Below are 20246 nucleotides of genomic sequence, written 5' to 3'. Positions count from 1 at the left end.
TACCAAAAGGCAATAACCCTAAAGGTATAAATAGAACTGGAATATGGCAAGTGGATTTGTTTCCCTTTGTAGAATTTGGAAAATTAAAATGCATGCATCATACTATATATACATTTTCAGAATTTCAATGGGCTACTGCTCTAAGCTCTGAAAAGGCTGATTCCATTATCACACATCTATTAGAGGCAATGGCCATTATGGGCATACCTGCACAAATAAAAACTGACAATGCGCCAGCATATGTCTCCAGAAAATTGAAACAGTTTTTTGAGTATTATAATCTAAAGCACATAAAGGGTATACCACACAATCCTACAGGACAAGCAGCAGTTGAGAGATCCAATCGTACTTTAAAAGAAATGATCCATAAACAGACAGGAGGAACCAAGACACCCAAACACAGACTACGCAATGCTGTATTAATATTAAACTTTCTTAATGCTGATGAAAAAGAAAAAACAGTAGCAGAAAGACACTGGACAATAGAAAAAAAACTTCTGAACTAAATCAGCCAGTGTACTTCAAGGATGCATTGACATCAGAATGGAAACCAGGATATGTGTTACGTTGGGGTAGGGGTTTCCCATTTGTATCTACAGGAGAAGAAAAACTGTGGATACCATCTAAGTTAATCAAGATCTGAGTTGGACAAGAAAAACATCTTAATGAAGAGAAATAACAAGTCATCCAACAAATTAGGTCCCATGCAATGTGCGGAGACCTCTCAAAGGTAGGGGAAGTGTTCTATTCTTGTTCTTAAAGGAAAACAGAGAAAACCTATCTTCAAACGGCCAAAAGACACTGAACATGTAGGTACCTACAGAAGAGAAGACAGATCTCCAGAGAGAATCACATAATGAAGAGGAATCTGTCTTAAGGTTAAAAATATTTAATTCTAGTATACTATTTCTATACAAAAATATATTTCTCTCTACTATCTAGTATTCCTGAAGTCCCAATTCATGTAAACCAATGCTGGCTTTGGAGTTGGATTTGGCTTTCCTTCTCTAAATTCAAGCGTGTTGTTAAGATTAAATTCACAATTTCTGCCTTAAATCAAGAAGCCAATTGGTGTAAGGCAGAAGAAAACAAAATCTGGGGTCTCATTTGCTTATACGCAATTTTCTCTCTGAAATCCTAATTTTCTTATATTTCTTTTAATGCTTATTGTTGTCTTTCCCTAATGCATACCTTAAAACTTAAAATTTTTACTTTAATATTGATGTTTAAGTTTTCCACAAGGAATAATAACAATTCCTAACAGCAATCTTTGAACTCTCCAGTAAGAAGATTGTCATTTCCACTTGACACAACCTTATGCATCTGGACTACAAATATCACACTAAAATCATTTTGAGAATGTTTTGCTTGAGACAACTCATGACTAGCTAGCTATAATGGTGCAGCTTCTTATTACACCCTTGCCAGAGTTTCAAATAGAACTACACTCAAGCATTTTCTGCCCTACAGTGACTAGCTACATATGTTACAGCCAGTTCTGTTGAAAAATTTGGTTGCTAAAAATTTTCTTCCTACAGGATCCCATGGAGCAATCATCATCCCATTTCAGCAGGAAGTAACCTTAAGATAACAATGCCCCCTTTCCCTATTGGAATTTTGGGATAATATCCTTCTTATTTGGGTTGGTTTTAGATACTTAGGGTTGGGTATGGAGGTGATGCTTAGAATCGGGTTTATCTTTTAGATAGGATAGGATATGGTTGGGAAAGATATGGTTTAGATGGAATATAGGTAGATTATCCTATCTTCCTGTGAATTATTGAGTAAGAGTAAGATAATAGTATTATACAGTTTACATTGTTATATATTCTTATTTGTAGTAAGCTATGTAAAATTAAGTTTATATTCCCTTCCTGGAAGAATTGTATATTATATTTTGTTATATTATGTGAAATCTTTCCACTTATGATGTATTATGCACATTATTCTTACCATATTCTATGTATGTATACTTTTACTTATGTTCAAGACATTTCATATATTGATACAATTTATGCCCATTTATCCTTGCCATATTCTGTGCATGTATACTTGTTTTCAAGACATTTTGTATATTGATACATTTGGGGATATTTATCATGCTGCCCTTTATAGTTCTACCTCTTTTTTTCTTTTAAAATATTTTTATTAAATAATCTACTTGGAGGATGATTACAGAAGCTTTAAGCAGTAATCCCAAGTAGTGAAAGCAATTTTCATTAAAAAAAAAAGAAAACAAAAATATTCTTATGATTTGCTGCTTTATACACAGGAATGATTTATTTTACAGTCATTTGTAACATAAACCTACAAAATTCAAAACATTTCTGAGTGTCTGAAATGCAGAGTGAGGTCCACAGTGATATGCTTTCACAGGAAGCTGCCTATTAACAGGCTGAATTGAACTCTACGATAACAGTTTCCCACAGAATTTACAAGATGGACACTCTGAATCAGAAACTGGATATCTTTCACAGTTTATGTTGCTTTTTTGAAGTTCATTTCATCAGAGGTAACCAACTAGTGTTGCCAGGATTTCCTGATTCAGAAGTACAAACAGGCTTGGTTCCAAACACTTCATTTGTAATACATACAAGACATTCCCTAAGTACGAAGGATCTTCTGAAAGAAAATGAAGAAAACCAAAAAAGCAGCCCAGAATAAAAGCATTTACAAGCATCTGAATAAGGCCTTTTAATCAGTGTTTTAAACCCCTTCATTCTCAGGTAAGGGAATAAGAGGCCAAGAGAGGTATCCTCGGCGAGGGTGAGGACACTGGAGGTTGGCAGTGTAGGCATCACTAGATGCCTCTGGTAGGAGGAGGAAGGAGCTGGGCACAACTGGACCATCTTGATCTAGCCCGTGAGGAATCCAGAGGGGGAAAGAAATACCTGATACAATGAAGACAGGAACAAAACACCAAAACAAAAACAACAGGGGGAAGGAGGGAGAGGAGAAACAGAAGAAAAGAGAGAAGCAGAGAATCAAAGAAGAGAAAACATGCTGGAAGGAACAACCAAAAAAAAAAAAAAAAAAAAAAAAAAAAGCTTGTATATTCATGACAAAACCACAAAACCAATAGATAGAATATAATAGTACAAATCAAGACTCTCACTTAAATTAAGGTAGCTTTACTAAGTATAAAAATTTGGAAAAAAGGGTAAAGTTAAAATGCAAAAAAAAATTGTTAGTACGTACATTACAGAGACATTAATTTTATAAATTTAAGCATTATCTGGTCTCTCATTTGATTCTGTAACTTACAAACCTAATCTAATTAATATGCTTTTCATTTTGGGCAACGCTGCATACATGATACTGAGAACCAATCCAAATATACTCTCACATTATAAAGCTAGCTACTGCAACATATTTTTGACAAATATAATCGCTGGACAGTTTTGATTTCATGCAAGGAAAAAAAAACTGAGAATAGCTACAGAATTTAGGAGTGCAAAAAGGCTTAAGAATTATAGGTATGCTGCCATCTCGTAACTTACCTGTAATATGTGTGCAATTTAGTAAATGAAAAGGTGTATAACTTTGTCAAAATAAAGAGTTTCAGAAGACAGTAATTCAAACGACACATTAAAAATCCTGAGACATGGAATTTCAATTGCATGCACATTTTCAGCAAAATTATCAACTATTCTTATGTTTCCAAAGTGTCATCAGGGAAACCAAGTTGTATAGAAGCACAAGATAAACATTCATGCACTTCTTACAAACAGCCATTTCCTTAACGAGTACGAGATGAAAGCCATTTTACTACCAAATAAAACTGTAGCAGATGCTAATGTAATGTTTGGCTACAAACCTTATCTCAACTCTGGTGCTGTTAGTAATCACCTCCTTTACTACTACTTGTAATTACAAGAAAAAACAGCTGTGTGTATTATATCACCTATAAAGCAATTCTACAAAAGGTAAACAAATTAGCACTCAAAACAATCTTTATGAAAAATATTTATTTGATTTTCAAATTAAAATTATAAAAACTCATCATTTTAACTTGTTTTAGAAAATAAAAGACATATCCTTATATTCTTCAAATGGATTAAAACTGTATTTTCCCTCCTCCCAACAGCTTATAAGGATAGTAGCAATCTCTTCAGCTTTTAAACACAAGTTAGTCTCCAGAACATTTCAAAAAATTGTTTTGGTTATGATGTCTCAACAAAAAGCCTTTCCATTTATAGTGTAAGTAAACTGACTAGTACAAAAAATTATATACACTAAACTTAAAGGCCTTTGGGACTGTATTTAGTAGTGAGCAGGCTGCTGGCACATCTTGGGAGAGATCAAACGGCGCTGGGGAAGGGGAAAGGAGCTCGAGTTCCATTCCTGTGTACATGCAACAAGCAGCAAAACAGCAAAGTTATTCCAGCTAGCTTGTATTCAGCTGTGCTTCCTGCCAGCAGAAGATCCATATAATGAGTTTTGAAGATTTGGAGTATTTGAGCTTAGTGAAGGATTTGAGTTTCCCAGCTGAGAATTCCCATTTATTGGGCTCTCCTGTTACCTTTCAAAATACTTCCAATTGTCCATGTAATTAGCTTTCCACAATCTCACACAGCCATCATCACCTGAGAATGCTAGCACGGTTCCTGTTATGTTCCAACTCACCCTCCAGACCTGAGAGCTGTGATTATCAAACTGAGCCACGATATGGATTTCAAATTTTATGGGACCACCAGAAGAAGTAAGTTCTTTTCTCACAGGTTTTAATGTGAAAATGCTCACATCTTTGGTGGCTATTGCCGTGATGTGGAGAGATCTCCCAAATTCGGAGCAAAAGCAATATTAGGAACAGGAACTATGACTGTCATGAGAATTTCTGCTTTTGCGTATTTCCTCGTGTTTTCATTGTATTCAAAAATCTGAACCTTGGCCATTGCGTTTGGACTGCTGTCATCACTTCCCACGGCGATCATGGGGGAGTGAACACGAGAGCTGGAAGGATTCCAGGAAATGCAGCTACAGCTCAGTTTACATGAGATCTCGTGCTGCAGAGACCACTGGCTGAGATTCATAACATCTGGGGACTCATATATATTTCTTACTATACCATCTGCTGAACATCAGACCCATATGTTTGGGAGCAAACTTCACAGATGTTTTGCTATCCACTAGAGTCGTCCTCTTCATCCAGTCCTCGAAGTTTATCGTTTGATTCTCCTACTATTTCTTCCCAAACAGCTGCTGTCTGGTCAAAAGAACAGGAAAGCCAAAACTTGTCCGAATTTGGGATGAGCCCATGTCACACGCCACACAGATCCACTATGTGTCTTCCAACTAGCAGTACAATGCCAATTTCCTCTTTCACTTTTATCCCAGATCTTGACGCTCTGGTCGCTGGAGCAGGTGGCTATCCGGCGCCCGTGGAAGTCGTAAGACACATCGTGGATGAGGTCCTTGTGGTCCCCCGCAATGCTGCGCACCACGAACATGGCTAACACTGAGGCCTGACCAGCCTGCCTCTGAGAGGGCTCCAGTGGGGCCAGCAGCCCAGGGGAAGAACAACAACAACAACAACAAGAAAGATAGGGGTACATGAAAATGTAAAAGAGCAGGCACACAAAATAGAGACCACTTATTTACACACTCAGGAATATCACAAAAACAATAACCTGAAAGATATAATATATCCACAGAGGATCTGGTGCAGATCCATGTGGCTCTTTGCTTGCTGCTTCAACCTCTGAGCTCATATTGCCTTGCTTAGTTGATTCAGAAGGTCTTATTATTCTGGTGTCCTCTATTCTCTGTGGCTCTTATCCTTTTTATATCTCCTCTTCTGTGGAGTTACCTGAGATCTGAAGAAAGGGATTTGATAAAGTCATCTCATTTATAGCTGTACATTTTAAGGACTCTTTGTCCATATAATGTTTGACTGTGGGTCTCTGTAGATGTTCCTATTTGATGCAGGAGGATCCTTCTTGTATGATGACTGAATAAGGCATCGATCTACTAATATAGTGGAACATATTTTATTAATACTTTTTTCAGACCAGTAGTATTTGAGCTATCTAATTTTTTATGAGCATTCATTTTCAAAATATTTTGTCTAACTATATTATGAGAGGGCAAAAAAACAGGTCACAAACTAAGGAAAAATATTCAGAGTACCTATAAGCTGTATTAAAATACTTCATACACAACCAAAAATACCAAAATATTCATTGAGTGACTGAAACTAAGATATAAACTGGCTATTCATTAATGCAGGCAAGCCAGGGACTGATGAAAATAAGAATGCATCAACTCTCATCATCATTAAGCCTTCCAAGGGTAACTGTTTCTCCCTTTGTATAAATTGATGTAAAGCTTTGAAACAAAAGGCAATGACATTGAAGACCACTGAAGACATTAATTATCAAAATTTAATCAGAGGATAATTGGACCCTATGATACAAAGATAGCTCATGAACACAATAGGACTTAATCATGTACACTTAGGAAGAAATTGTAAAGAATCATTTATACAAACACACAAGGAGCTATAAGCATACATACAAAGATGTATGAATGTTATGGGAAGTCCTGGTTGTAAAATTTAAGTGATTTAATGGGATACTGTAGAAAAGTGAAAGGAAATGAGCTGGTAACATTTAACAACATATAAAACTCATAAATATAATATTGGATATTTAAAAAAGAGTGACTAAACTATGGGCTAAAAATGACACAACTACAATGTTGTCTCTGTCCAAAAAAAATGAATAACAATGAAGAATTTATAGTTGTCTTGTTTTACAAATTGGGTTTCCTTGATATTTTGAGAATGATTTTATGTCCAGGTTATGATGTGACTTATAGCTCTGTTGATAATAATATTTTAATGACATACAATAAAAACAGAGATAAGTACCTATAAAATCTGGGGAAGTCAGGATAAGATGCTTCATTAATTGTCTTGTATCAGTGTTCTGGTTCTGATAGTGCACTATGGTTAGGTAATATATTCTTGGAGAAAGTTGAATAAAGAATATATTATTAAACCCTGTATTTGTACCAGTAACTTGTGAGACTTCATTTCAAAATGAAGAATAAAACAAAATTTTCACACTAGGCTGCTAATTAGTTCCATCACATATAAAAACCCTAGCCAAGTATGCAGAAACATTTTTTCTTCCTTCCAAAGAAGTATCAAAGTATCTTTCACAAATCACATTTAAACCCTATTTCAGTAAGTACTGCTTAGTATTACCATGTAACATTCTTTAGCAACCCAAGGATTTTTGAGTTGCCACTAACAGAAATTTACTAGCAGTGTGATTTCACTTCTTCAAGGAAATTGGACCACACACATTTACAGCAGGAATAGACTCAAACCTCCTGGGTTCACAAGTGCTCTAAGGCAGTGAAAAAGGGAATAGCAGCCTTCAGGAAAAAGGGAAGATGGACAGGGAGCCTGGTTTCAATCATGGCCAGTTAATTCTCCTTAAACAGTATGTTAAATCTGTCTGATTTTTAATGCTAGGAATTTTTTTTGCAAAACTATTTATTTATTTATTTAATTTGCATACTTGCCCCAGTTGCCTCCCTTTCCTTCTCCTGCCCCCCTACCACCCCAGATTCCACAACATATCCACTCCTCCAAGGGGGTAATACCTCTTTTGGGAAGTCAACTAAGTGTGGTATACAAATGATGAGTCTATGCAAACCATGCTCCTATCTATATCCTAAAAGCCATAATAACATTATATATATATATATATATATATATATATATATATATATATATATGCTTTACATTAAATTATAACATATGCATGTATACATTAATGTGTATTGTACATATGCAATGCAAACTACCAAAGCCCCTTTTATCTATTAACTGTGTTGTTTTCTTACATAAAATCACCAAGAGAAAGCATTGAATTAGTATTTCTCTTCATGTTAATAGATAGGATAAGAAATGAATTAGTAGATAGACAATTAGCATCAAACATTCAATGACAAATCTTCATTACTTCTTTCCCTGGTTAGGCACCTGGTAGCAGGTGTGGGTCAGATCAACATCTATAGAATGCTGTTTCCAACCCTCTCTTGTCACTAAGACATTGCTAAACATCTAAGCAAACCATCTGATCAGAAGATTGAGGCATGTGTCAAGTATGATTGATTCTGGTTGTACTTTGGATGGAATGGTGTGCTTGGGAACCAGCTCATTCATACATGGGTTCCTAGGAGCTTATTTTGTAAAGAATAAGGTAAGGAGAAGCACTGAAAGAATTTCACTAAGTGTATGTATGTTGGTCTGTGTATCTTTGTGTGCATGTGTGGTTGTGTAGAAACAATTAGCATGGCTATTCGTCAAGAATTATAAAAGTGATAATTAAAATATATAATCTGGGTATTTCAATTCAAGGCCATGGAGCATGGAAGGTTTTACTCCATTCTAAAACATCCTCTTGTAATTCCAGGTAATCCGGTGGGTTTGCCAATGATTTACAAATTAATGCTCATTTACTTAGCATCCATATTCCAGGGGAAGAAAAGAAGAGTCCTTTAGTGGTTTGAATGAAAATGGCTCCCATGTTCACTAGTAGCACTATTTGAAAAGATTAAGACATGTAGCCTTGTTAGAGTGAGTGTGACCTTGTTGGAGAAAGTGTTTCACTGGGGTAGGTTTGCAGGTTTCAGAAAACCAAACCAGTGGTGTGTTCTGTCTCTGTCTCTCTCTCTTTCTCTCACCTCTCTCTCTCCCAGGCTCTCTCTGGATGTAGAACAGTAAGCTAATCTCCACCATTATGTTTCCCTACATGCTACCATGATGACATGATGATAACAAGCAAGCCCCAACTACATGTTTTCCATTTTGATAGCGGCCATGGGCATTGTGTGTCATCATACCAATAGAACATTGACAAAGACATATCCTCAGCTCCTAGGATTAGGTAAGGCCATAAGCAAGAGGACTCTGAAGTATAAAGCAGGTTTCTTTGTTTTGTTTTAATACCAAAATTCAGTTATCTTCTGTAGATGGAGAAACACTTCCAAATGCCTCTCAAGTGACATTCTTCACAGTCCATCTGGAATAGATATCTACTGTAGAATATTACTTTAACTATGTAAAGATGTGTTACATTTGATTTGCTATATAATATTTACTTTAACTGTGTAAAGGTGTGCTACTTTTGTTTATGCTGCATTTGTTTAATTATTGAAAGATGTGTTCCAGTTGCCTGTCTAAGACACCTGAATTATTGAAAGCTGAATGGCCAATACCTAGGCAGAGAAAGAATACAGATGGCTGGTAGGTTGGCAGAGAGAATAAATAAGCGGATGAATCTAAGAGAGAAGAGGAGAAGAAAAATGACAGAGAAAGAGGACACACATGGGTCAAAAAGTCAGTCAGATGCCAACTAGACATAGAGAAGCAGTTAAGGTAAGATATAAAAGAAGTAAGAATGGTAATAAGCTCAGAGGCAAAAATAAATAAAGACAATCAGGTTAATATAAATCAAAAGAGCTAGCCAGAAATGTACCTAAGCTAGGCCTAGCATTCAAAACAAATAATAAATCTATGTGGCATGATTTGGGGGCTGGTGGCCCAAAAGAAGAAGACTGGTACAGAGAGCAGGAAGGTTAATGAATCCATCACACACTAATTCTTTAAATAAAATATGAAGCATTGAGACCATTAAAGTTCCTTGAGTGCCTTGATTATTGTGGATTAACTAATGGATTTATCTGAGGTTTTCATGTTTCAGAAATACACAGCTTCACTATTGTTTATATAGGCACTGGTTGCACTTGGGCAGTAGTGGGATGGCAGTCTGAATCTCCTCTCAAGGAGCTTATCTTCTTTGAGCATCAATTTTTATTGGTTTAACAGAAACAACAAAAGCACTTCATAGAATTATTTGTGATGTGTCCACATCTTCTGGGGAATGGTGTTCAACTATTCACAGTCATGGTTCAGAATCAAGGCTGCAGGATCCTGTTCATACAATATAGAGACTGCATTGATCTTATGATATCTGAAATATCAAAGAAAATAAAATATCTGTGTCTTGCTGAAACTGAAATTTCTCACAAACTCTTGATGAATCCTCAGCCTACAGCTCAATACTATATAATGGCTTTTGCAAATGGCACCATGATAACTTGTATACTCTCAACAGAAATTGAGAGGGAGGAAGAAAGTTTTAAATGTTTTTCTGTGTCCAGAAGGCATATTTCATTCTTTGTTACCACTAACTGACACAGGTTCTCTAAAAGTAAGTTACATGGTGGTGAATTAGTACCCTATCTTCACTCTTACTGCTGAGATAATATGCACTGAAAGAAGCAATCTAGAAGCAAAAGAACTCATTTCATATAATAGTTGCAGGTTATACTCCATCATAGCAGGGAAGCCACAATGACAGGGGCATTAAGCAGTTAGTCACAGTACCATATTAAGTCGAAAGGAGAGAGATGGATACATGCACACTTACTGGTTCTGGTCACTTTTTATATTTTTATATAGGTCATGTCCCCTCTAGCTTTTTAAAGGTGATATCCACAATCAGGGCAGGTGTTACCATCTCAAATTAATACAATGAATACACTCCCCACAGAAGTACCCATAAGTCAAGGTAATGAAGACTGTCTACAGTTGAGAATCTTCTCAGATTATCCTATGCTTTATCAAGCTGATAAGTCAAACATCACAGCTCCACCCCTTGTCAGCCTGACAAACATCACTTTCAAACTATAACATTCTACCTCTCTTCTCCAATTTGTTCTGCATATCTCACAGTGTGAACTATATTCTAATTTTAACAATTTAAAAAACATACACAACCACAAGTTCCAGAGGAAAATTTTCTTTGGCTCTCCAGCTATCAAGATAGATGAGTCATCACTGGAAAACAAAATGATGTTCAGAAGGAAAAGTGGATGCTGAGAAAGGCAGAGAAAAGAATCAACAATGCTGAGCCCAGATATCTTTAACTTATTCTTGGTTATGGCCCAGTATGTTACCTAGTAGTTGGACAGTGGTTCTACTCTTCTACCTGTAAAGAAGTCATGGGTAGATGCGGAGAAGCTTTTCTATGCTAGTCTCTAGTAGTTTTCATTTCTCTATGTGTTTGGTAGCAGTGAGTCATTGTAGCAGACAGTGGAACCCTGTAATGTTACAGTCTGTATGCATCTTCAGATAACAAGAAACTTGGTCCCAGGCAACAGCCATTAAGGCTCTAAAAATTAATTCTTCTCTGAAATTCTTCTGTCAGCCAGAGTCCAGGAACTCTCCTTAGCTGCCTCCTTTTATCATTATATGAGCTCATTAAATGAGCTCTCCATATCACTTATTACTTCTCTCCTGTAGCTTCTTTGGACCTAATCCACTCTTCAGCTGTCAAGTAACTCCAACAAATCTCTGGGATCACTGCTGGAAAATTTGAGACTCCTGACTCTGTAGCACCATATTTGAGAGCTGGGCCATCCATTGGTGTCCAGAACCAGGCTGGCTATTTAGATGTGGGATGGGACTAAGATCAATTGTGAATGGATACCCATTACCAGGCTGGCAGGATTGCCAAGCCAGCATGATCATCTGTCTCCAATAGGATCATAAGGCTGTGTCCAGATCTACAGTCATCACTAGCACTGCTGTACTTTTCAGTTGTATCTCTCTGTGTGTTACCAGGATAGCCCTCACTACTGAAGGTAGGCAAAAAAAAAAAAAAAAAAAAAAAAAAAAAAGATCCCTTGAGAGAAACCATTCATTTGGCCCAAAGCAGCAATAGTAGAACAGGCTGTGTTAGTATCTCCCAGACAACTCACTGAGTAAGCCTAAACATCTGGCTTTTATAGCCATAGAACAAGTGTTTGAAGCAATTACAGCTTCTTGTTTGGATGAGTCCTATTGTGCCTGTTTGAGTAAAAGAATTTTGGAAAAATCACAGCCTTGCCATTTAGCATCAGTCACAGAAGACTCTCTACCATGAAGTGTGCCCCCTCTGGCTATGATATAAGGGACTTCAGAATCTGTCAGTATTCCTCTAGACCTTACTTACAGAAAGAATCTTGTCCAAACTGTGCCCAATAACTCTAACTGGAGCTATGCTCTCAAGAACCAGAACAAAAACTGGCAATTTTTGTGAAGCGACCTAAAAATATATTTTAGTTGTTCAGGATGTCTGTTGTTGGCCAGATCTTTGACACCCTCAAAGGGCCTCTGCTGGTGGTGAGTCTGGGAACAGTTCTGTTAATTTGTCCCACACCCTTCTCTGGGAAATCCCTGAATTGGCCCCAAATCTCACTCCCCCCATGTCCTGTCTTAAGCGAGAGTGCTCCTGGTGCTCTGATACACCCACATACAGGAAGAGTCTGCCCTCCCCCCATATTGTGTCATACCCTGCTCACTGTCCCACAGCTCTGGTTGAGCAATGGAACAGAGGCAGATCCAACAGTCCTGCCACCATTGGGGAACTTCCTGGAGCTGCTCTGAGCACATTAGACCCACCTATCCATGTGGGACCACCCTGAATCCCCAATTCCTGATCTCTGACCCCCCACCGACAGTCCTCTGCTGGAGCTCCAGATCCTGGCCATATATCTGGCTATCCCCACAGGACCATCCTGAGTCCCTGCCTGCTGGATCTTTGACCCACATTGCCAGACCCCTGCCTAAGGAGAGACCTCTTATAGAGCTTGAAACACCCAGAGGCACAGATATTGAACTTCTGAACCACCTAAGCCCCCTGGGGGAGTAGCAGAGAGAGAGAGAGAGAGAGAAAGAGAGAGAGAGAGAGAGAGAGAGAGAGAGAGAGAGAGAGAGAGAGAAACCACCTACACCCACCGGAAGAAGCAATGGGAAGATGATAATACAAAAAACAAAAAACAAAAAAAAAAAAAAAAAAAAAAAAAAAACACCTAAAATAGAAAGGCAAGCATGCCACCAACAGAAAATAGGGACTCTACACCAACTAAATCTGAAGACCCCAAAGCAGATGAAGCAGAAGATAAAGAGGTAAAAAAAATCTTCATAGAATTGATAGAGTTCTTCAAAGACAATATGAGAAAATCCCTTAAAGTAATGGAAGAATGAGCAACAAAAATCGGAAGAAATGAACAAATCTCTCAAAGAAAATAAGGAAAGCCAAGAAAAAACAAACAAACAAACAATTAAACAGGTGAAGGAAACAATTCAAGACTTGAAAACTGATATAGAAACAAGAAGAAAACAAAAAATGAAGGAATGCATGGAATAGAAAAACTGGGCAAAATATCGGGAACTGCAATCATAAGCATAACCAACAATATACAAGAGATGGAAGAATCTCTGGACCTGAAGATAAACAAGAGGAAATAGAATCATTGACCAAAGAAAATCTTAAATCCAACAAAATCTTAACACAAAATATCCAGGAAATGTGGGACATTGTGAAGAGGCCAAATCTAAGAATAATAGCCATAGAAGAAGACGAAGAAGCCCAGCATGAAACTGCAGAAAACATACCAAACAATATCATTGAAGAAAAGTTTCCCATTCTGAAGTAGGACATGCCCACAAAAGCATAAGGAGAATACCAAACACCAAATAGACTGGACCAAAGAAAGAAGACTCGTCTACGAATAATAATCAAAACATCTAACATATAGAATATAAAAAAAAAGAATATTAAGAGAAGTGAGGGGAAAATGCCAAGTAACACATAAGGCACATCTATCAAAATTACACCTGATTTCTCAATGGAAACTCTCAAAACCAGAAGGTCCTGGATAGATGTTCAGCAAGTACTAAGAGTCCACGGATGCCAACCCAGGATACTATATCCAGAAAAACTCACAATCAATATAGATGAAGAAAACAAGATATTTCATGACAAAGCCAGATTTCCACAATACATATAACAAATCCAGCCAAATAGAAAGTTCTGGAAAGAAAAATCCCACCCAATGAAATTAATTACAATCACAAAGAAATATGCAATAGATAATCCCACTTAACCAGAACCCAAGTGTAAAGCAGAGCAAATATATTCACAATACCACTGCAAACAACAAATCTAAAAAAAAAAAAAAAAAAAAAAAAAAACCAAGCATCACTTTACCGCAACATTATTGGTCTTAATTCACCTATTAAAAGACACAGGTTAACAGAGAGAATCCATATTTCTGCTGAATAGAAGAATCACATCTAAGCTTCAAAGATAGTCTTTACCTCAAGGTAAAGGCCTGAAAAAAGATCTTCCAATCAAATGGACCAAAGAAGCAAGCAGGTGTGGCTATCCTAATATCTAACATGTTGGACTTCAAAGCAAAATCAATCTAAAGAGATGAAGACAGTCATTTAGTATTCATCATAGGAGAAACCCATCAGCACAAAGTCTCAATTTTGAACATCTATGATCTAAATACAAAGGCACAAACATGCATAAAAGAAACACTACTAAAATTCAAAGCTCACAAAAAAACACACACTCATAGTGGGAGACTTCAACACCCCACTTGCATCAATAGACAGGACCACCAGACAGAAACTTAACAATGAAACAAAAGAACAAATAAAAGTGATGTCTCTATTGGGTTTAACACACACCTATAGAACATTTCATCCAAACACAAAAGAATATACCTTCCTCTCTGCTCCACATGGACCCTACCTAAAATTTACCACATACTAGGTGACATAAAAAAAACTTCAATGGATACAAAAATACTTGGAATATTCCCCTGTATCTTATCAGACCACCATGCTTTAAAGTTGGAAATCAACAACAACACAACTCACAGAAACTCTACAAACACGTGGAAACTGAACAATGTGCAATTGCACTATACCTGGGTCAAAGAAGAAATAAAGAAAGAAATTAAGGACTTCCTTGAATTCAATGAGAATAAGGACACAATATACCCAAACTTGTGGGACACCTTGAAAGCAGTGCTATGAGGGAAGTTCATTGCACTAAGTGCCCATATGAAGAAAACAGAGGATAATCACATTAGACAATTAACAGCACAACTGAAATCCTTAGAATAAAATGAAGCAAACTCACCCTGGAGGAGCAGATGCCGGTAAATAATAAATTTGAGTGCTGAAATTAATAAAGCAGAAACAAGGAAAACAATACAAAATATCAAAGCAACAAAGAGTTGTTTTTTCAAGAAAATCAACAAGATAGACAAACCTTTATCCAAACTAATAAAAAAGCAGAGAGAGAACATTCAAATGAACAAAATCAGAAATGAAACAGGGGACATAACAATGGACACTGAGGAAATGCTGAGAATTTTCAGGTCATACTTTGAAAACCTGTACTGCACAAAATTTGAAAATCCAAAGAAATGGGGCAAATTTCTGGATAAATATCACTTACCAAAATTAAACCAAGAATAGACAAACAACTAAAATAAACCTATAACCCCAAATGAAATAGAAGCATTCAAAAAATCCTCCAAACCAAAAACAAACAAACAAAAAACAAACACACACACAAAAAACAAAACAAAACAAAACAAAACAAAACAAAAAAAAAAAAAAAACACACACACACACACACACACACACACACACACAAGGCCAGACATCTTCAGTGCAGAATTCTACCAGAAATTCAAGGAAGAGCTAATACTAATACTCCTCAAATTGTTCCACAAAATAGAAACAGAAGGTTCATTACCAAACTCTTTTTACAAGGCCACAGTCACCTTGGTACCCAAGCCACACAAAGACACAACTAAGAAAGAAAACTACAAACCAATATCCCTCATGAACATTGATGCAAAAATACTCAATAAAATACTGGCAAACTGAATCCAAGAATACATCAGAGAATTCATCCACTATGATCAAGTAGGCTTCATCCTTGGGTTGCAGGGATGGTTTATCATATGAAAATGTATCAACGTGATCCACTATAAAAACAAACCACATGATCATCTCCCTAGATGCTGAAAAATCCTGCTACAAAATTCAACACCGTTTCATGATAAAGGTCTTGGAGAGATCCGGGATAACAGAAACATAATATTTACATAAGTGATGCAAAAATCTCAACAGGGAATTCACACAGCTGATAAACTAATTCAGCAAACTACCAGGATACAAGATAAACTAAAAATGAATGATTAGGCCAACTATAAATGAGTACAAAGGGGCTGAGAAAGAAGTCAGAGAAGCATCACCCTTTACCACTACAAACAACATAAAGTATCTGGGATAACACTTACCAAACAAGTGAAAGACCTATAAAGCAAGAACTTTGTCTCTTTACAGAAAGAAATTAAAGAAGAATCCAGAAAATGGAAAGATCTCCCATAATATTGACTAGGTAGGATAAATATAGTAAAAATGGCAATGTTACCAAAAACAATCCACAGATTTAATGCAATCCCCATTAAAATCCATCCACAATTCTTCACTGACCTTAAAAGGATAACAATCAACTTTGTATGGAAAAACAAAAAACCCAGGATAGCCAAAAACAACCATGTACACTGAAGGACTTGCAGGAGTCATCACCATCCCTGACTTTAAGTTCTACTACAGAGCTATAGTCCTGAAAACAGCCTGGTATTGGTACAAAAATAGACAATAGACCAATGGAATCAAATAGAAAATCCTGTCATTAACCCACACACCTATGAACACGTGATTTTTGAAAAAGAAAAAAATAACGCTAAAAGTATACAATGGGAGGAAGAAATCATCTTCAAAAAATGGTGCTGCCACAACTGGATGATGGTGTGTAGAAGACTGCAGATACACCCATGTCTATCACCATGCACAAAACTCAAGTCCAAATTGATCAAAGATATCAACATAAATCCAGCCACATCGACCTTTTAGAAGAGAAAGTGGGAGGTATCCTTGAAAAAAATGGTACATGAGACTGCTTCCTGAACATAACTCCAGTAGCACAGACACTGAGATAAACAATTAATAAATGGGGCCTGCTCAAACTGAGAAGTTTCTGTAAGGCAAAATACACAGTAAACAAGACCAAAGGGAAGGTCATAGACTGGGAAAGGATCTTCACCAAACCTACATCTGAAAGAGGGCTGATCTCTAAAATAAAGATCTCAATAAACTAGTTAACTAATCACCAAATAACCCTATTAAAAATGGGGTACAGAACTGAATAGAGAACTCTCAATAGAGGAAATCAAAAAGGGGCAAAGACAGGTAAGAAAGTGCTCAACATCCTTAGCTATCAGGGAAATGCAAATCAAAACAACTTTGATATACCATCTTACTCCTGCCAGTCTTGCTAAAATTAGAAACAGCAATGACAACTTAAGCTGGAGAGGATGTGGAAAAAGGGGAACATCCCTCCACTGCTGGTAGGAGTGCAATCTTGTACATCTAGTTTGGAGATCAGTATTGCAGTTCCTCAAGAGAATGGAAATCAGTCTACCAAAGGACCCGGCAATCCCCCTTTTAGGCATATACCCAAATTATCCAAATCCATGCAACAAAGACATGTGTTCAATTGTCTTCATAGGAGCTTTATTTGTAATAGCAAGAACATAGAAGCAACCTAGATACCCCTCAACTGAAGAATGGATAAAGAAGATGGGGAACATTTACACAATGGAATAATACTCTGTGAAAAAAAATCAATGTAATCTTGAAATTCACAGGCAAGTGGATGGAAGTGGAAGAAACCATCCTGAATGAGGCAATCCAGTCACAAAAAGAGGAACATGGTATGTACTCACTCATGTATCGATTTTAGACCTAGAGCAAAGGAATACCAGCCTATAATTCACCCTACCAAAGAAACAGGGTACAAGGACGTTTCTAAGAGATTCATATAAGGTCCTTCACTGACACAGAAAGGGACAAGATCTCCTGAGCATATGGGGTGGGGGGGCAGTGAGTGGAGAGGTAACTAGGAGAAAGGGAAGGGGAGGAGAGGAAAGCATGTGAGACTAGAAAGATTAAGTCAGGGGACAAATAGATGAGAGAAGAGAGAGAGATAAACAACTTAAAAGAGTGAGCCATTATAGGTTTCAAGAAAAAACTGAACCTAGAGAAATATCAAGAGACCTACAAGACTGACCCCAACTAACAATTGGAACAACAGTGGAAAGACTACCATAAAATGCCCTTCCCTAATAATGAGATTGATGACTCCACCATCATAGAGCCCTCATCTAGTAGCTGATGGAAACAGAAGGAGACATCCACAACTAAACACTGAGATGAAGTGGAATCCAGATGCAGAGGGGTAGGAAAAAACCAGGCTACAGAAACACATAGAGACTGCTCTCCAGAACAAGGAGGAGCTAATGGGCCCCTAGACTGATTGCTGAGAATCCAGCATGGGACTGAATCAGACCCCTGAACATGGATCTCAGCTAGAAGGCCTGGACAGTCTTAGGGACATCTGACAGTGGAACCAGGAAATATCCCTGGTGCACAAAAGGACGTTGGGAGCACTTCCCTATGGTGGGATACTCCCTTAACCTAGAGAAAGGAGGGAAGGCTTAGACCCTACTCCAAATTACTTGACAGATTTAGATGACCCCTCCTTGAAGGCATTACCCTACATGTGGAGTGTGGGGGGATGTGAGGGGCAGGTGGTCGGAGGGCACAAGAGGTTGGGAGAGAGGGAAAGAGGTAGGGATGGAAGGAGGGAGAGTGAGGGAACTGTGATTGATATGTAAAATTAAAATAAAAAGGAAAAAACAGAACTAATGAACTTACTCTATTTTACCCTTTTCTATTAATTTTAATCATGTGTATTTATTTGTGTTGGTACATGTGGATGTGCAGGTGTCTATACCAGCAATAAAACACTATCAGATTCCTTGTAGCTGAAGGTAAGGTAGTTGTGAATTACTGTAATGGGGACAACTCTGCAACAACTTTTCTAACCCCAGGTTTTTTTTTTTAGGTAATAAAATGCAGATATAAGAAAACTGCACTGTGGGGAAAAATGTGAAAAATTCTCACTTTATTAGAAAAAAACTAAGATGAATACAATTATTGTGTTACTAATTATCATTTCTTATTAAGCTGTGGTCTTTTATTATTAAAGTTGTGTGTGCTTCCTAAGTCAGAGCTGTGGACTAGGTTACCACAAAGAAACTTCACTTCTAAATCATTACTTCACATTATTTCCTCTTTCCATTACAAATTGTTTAAACTATTTCCCATCCCCTCTTCTGATATTATAATGTGTCATCATTTTAAGTTTCAATGAAGTTAAATTATTCACTTTTTAGCATAATGGGATATAGAATGTGTATGAGATATCCACCATGTAAATGGAGATAATGTTGTGTGTGTGTGCATACCAGTGCACACATATATATTTGTGTCTGTCCAAATGAAAAATTGATTAAAGTGATTTCTTCTATACATATGTGTAATACTTTTTATAGATATGAATAAAAAACTAATTTTATGTGTTTTTATAACTCTCGACATGTTACATATTCTTAGTGTTATTTCCAATCATCTTTGCATAGCACACAGAATGGGAAACAATAATGCTTGCACTTTATATGGGAACTAGAATTGCAAAAGTACTAAGGATGCTTCCAACTGAATTCCTGGAATCGAATTGCTGACAGGGAGGAGAGATGAGCAAAGTGGTCAAAACCAGGCTGGAGAAACCCACAGAAACTGCTGACCTGAACAAGGAAAGCTCATGGACCCAAGTCTAATAGCTAGGAAACCAGCATAGGACCAGACCAGACCCCAAGAACTTAGATGTTAGGAGGACTGGGAAGTCTATGGAGCCTCTGGTAGTGGATGAGTATTTATCTCTCATATACAAATGGACTTTGGAAGCCCATTCCATATGCAGAGATACTCTCTTAGCCTAGACACATATGGGGATGCCTAGATCCTGCTCCAAATGACATGACAGACTTTGAAGACTCCTCATAAAAGGCCTCACCCTCCCTGGGGAGCAGAAAGGGGAAGGGATCATGGTTGATGGAGGGATAGGATAGGAATGGAGGATGAAGGAACTGGGATTGACCTGTAAAAAAAAAGCTGGTTTCAAGTTTAAATTTAAAAATTATCAAAACAAATAAAGAATGTGAAGAGAATCAATAAATGTAATATATTGCATTACAAAATAAATTGTTGCTCTACAAAAGGGTCCACCAGCAGGTGTAGTCCCTTGGCACAGGTATTATCTTGACAAAAGGTTGAAAAAAATCTCTGTGTTTCCCACAGATGGACCACTTTTGAACTCAAACATCTCACTGACTAAGATGCTACCATTAGGACCCTGACCTACCTACAACTACAGTAAAGCTGTAGGCTGTATTATCCTTTTGTA

At 37.2% G+C, this 20246-nt stretch overlaps 1 pseudogene; it reads right to left on the bottom strand.

Moving 5' to 3' along the window:
• Positions 1-2587: 2587 nt before the first annotated feature.
• On the bottom strand, positions 2588-5450 carry LOC127217292 (nucleoporin SEH1-like; annotated as a pseudogene).
• Between the last annotated feature and the right edge of the window lie 14796 nt (positions 5451-20246).

Source organism: Phodopus roborovskii, unplaced genomic scaffold (assembly GCF_943737965.1).
Source record: "Phodopus roborovskii unplaced genomic scaffold, PHOROB, whole genome shotgun sequence".
NCBI classification, from domain to species: domain Eukaryota; kingdom Metazoa; phylum Chordata; class Mammalia; order Rodentia; family Cricetidae; genus Phodopus; species Phodopus roborovskii.
Note: the sequence above shows the minus strand (reverse complement) of the source record. Positions and strands in the feature narration are given on the sequence as shown.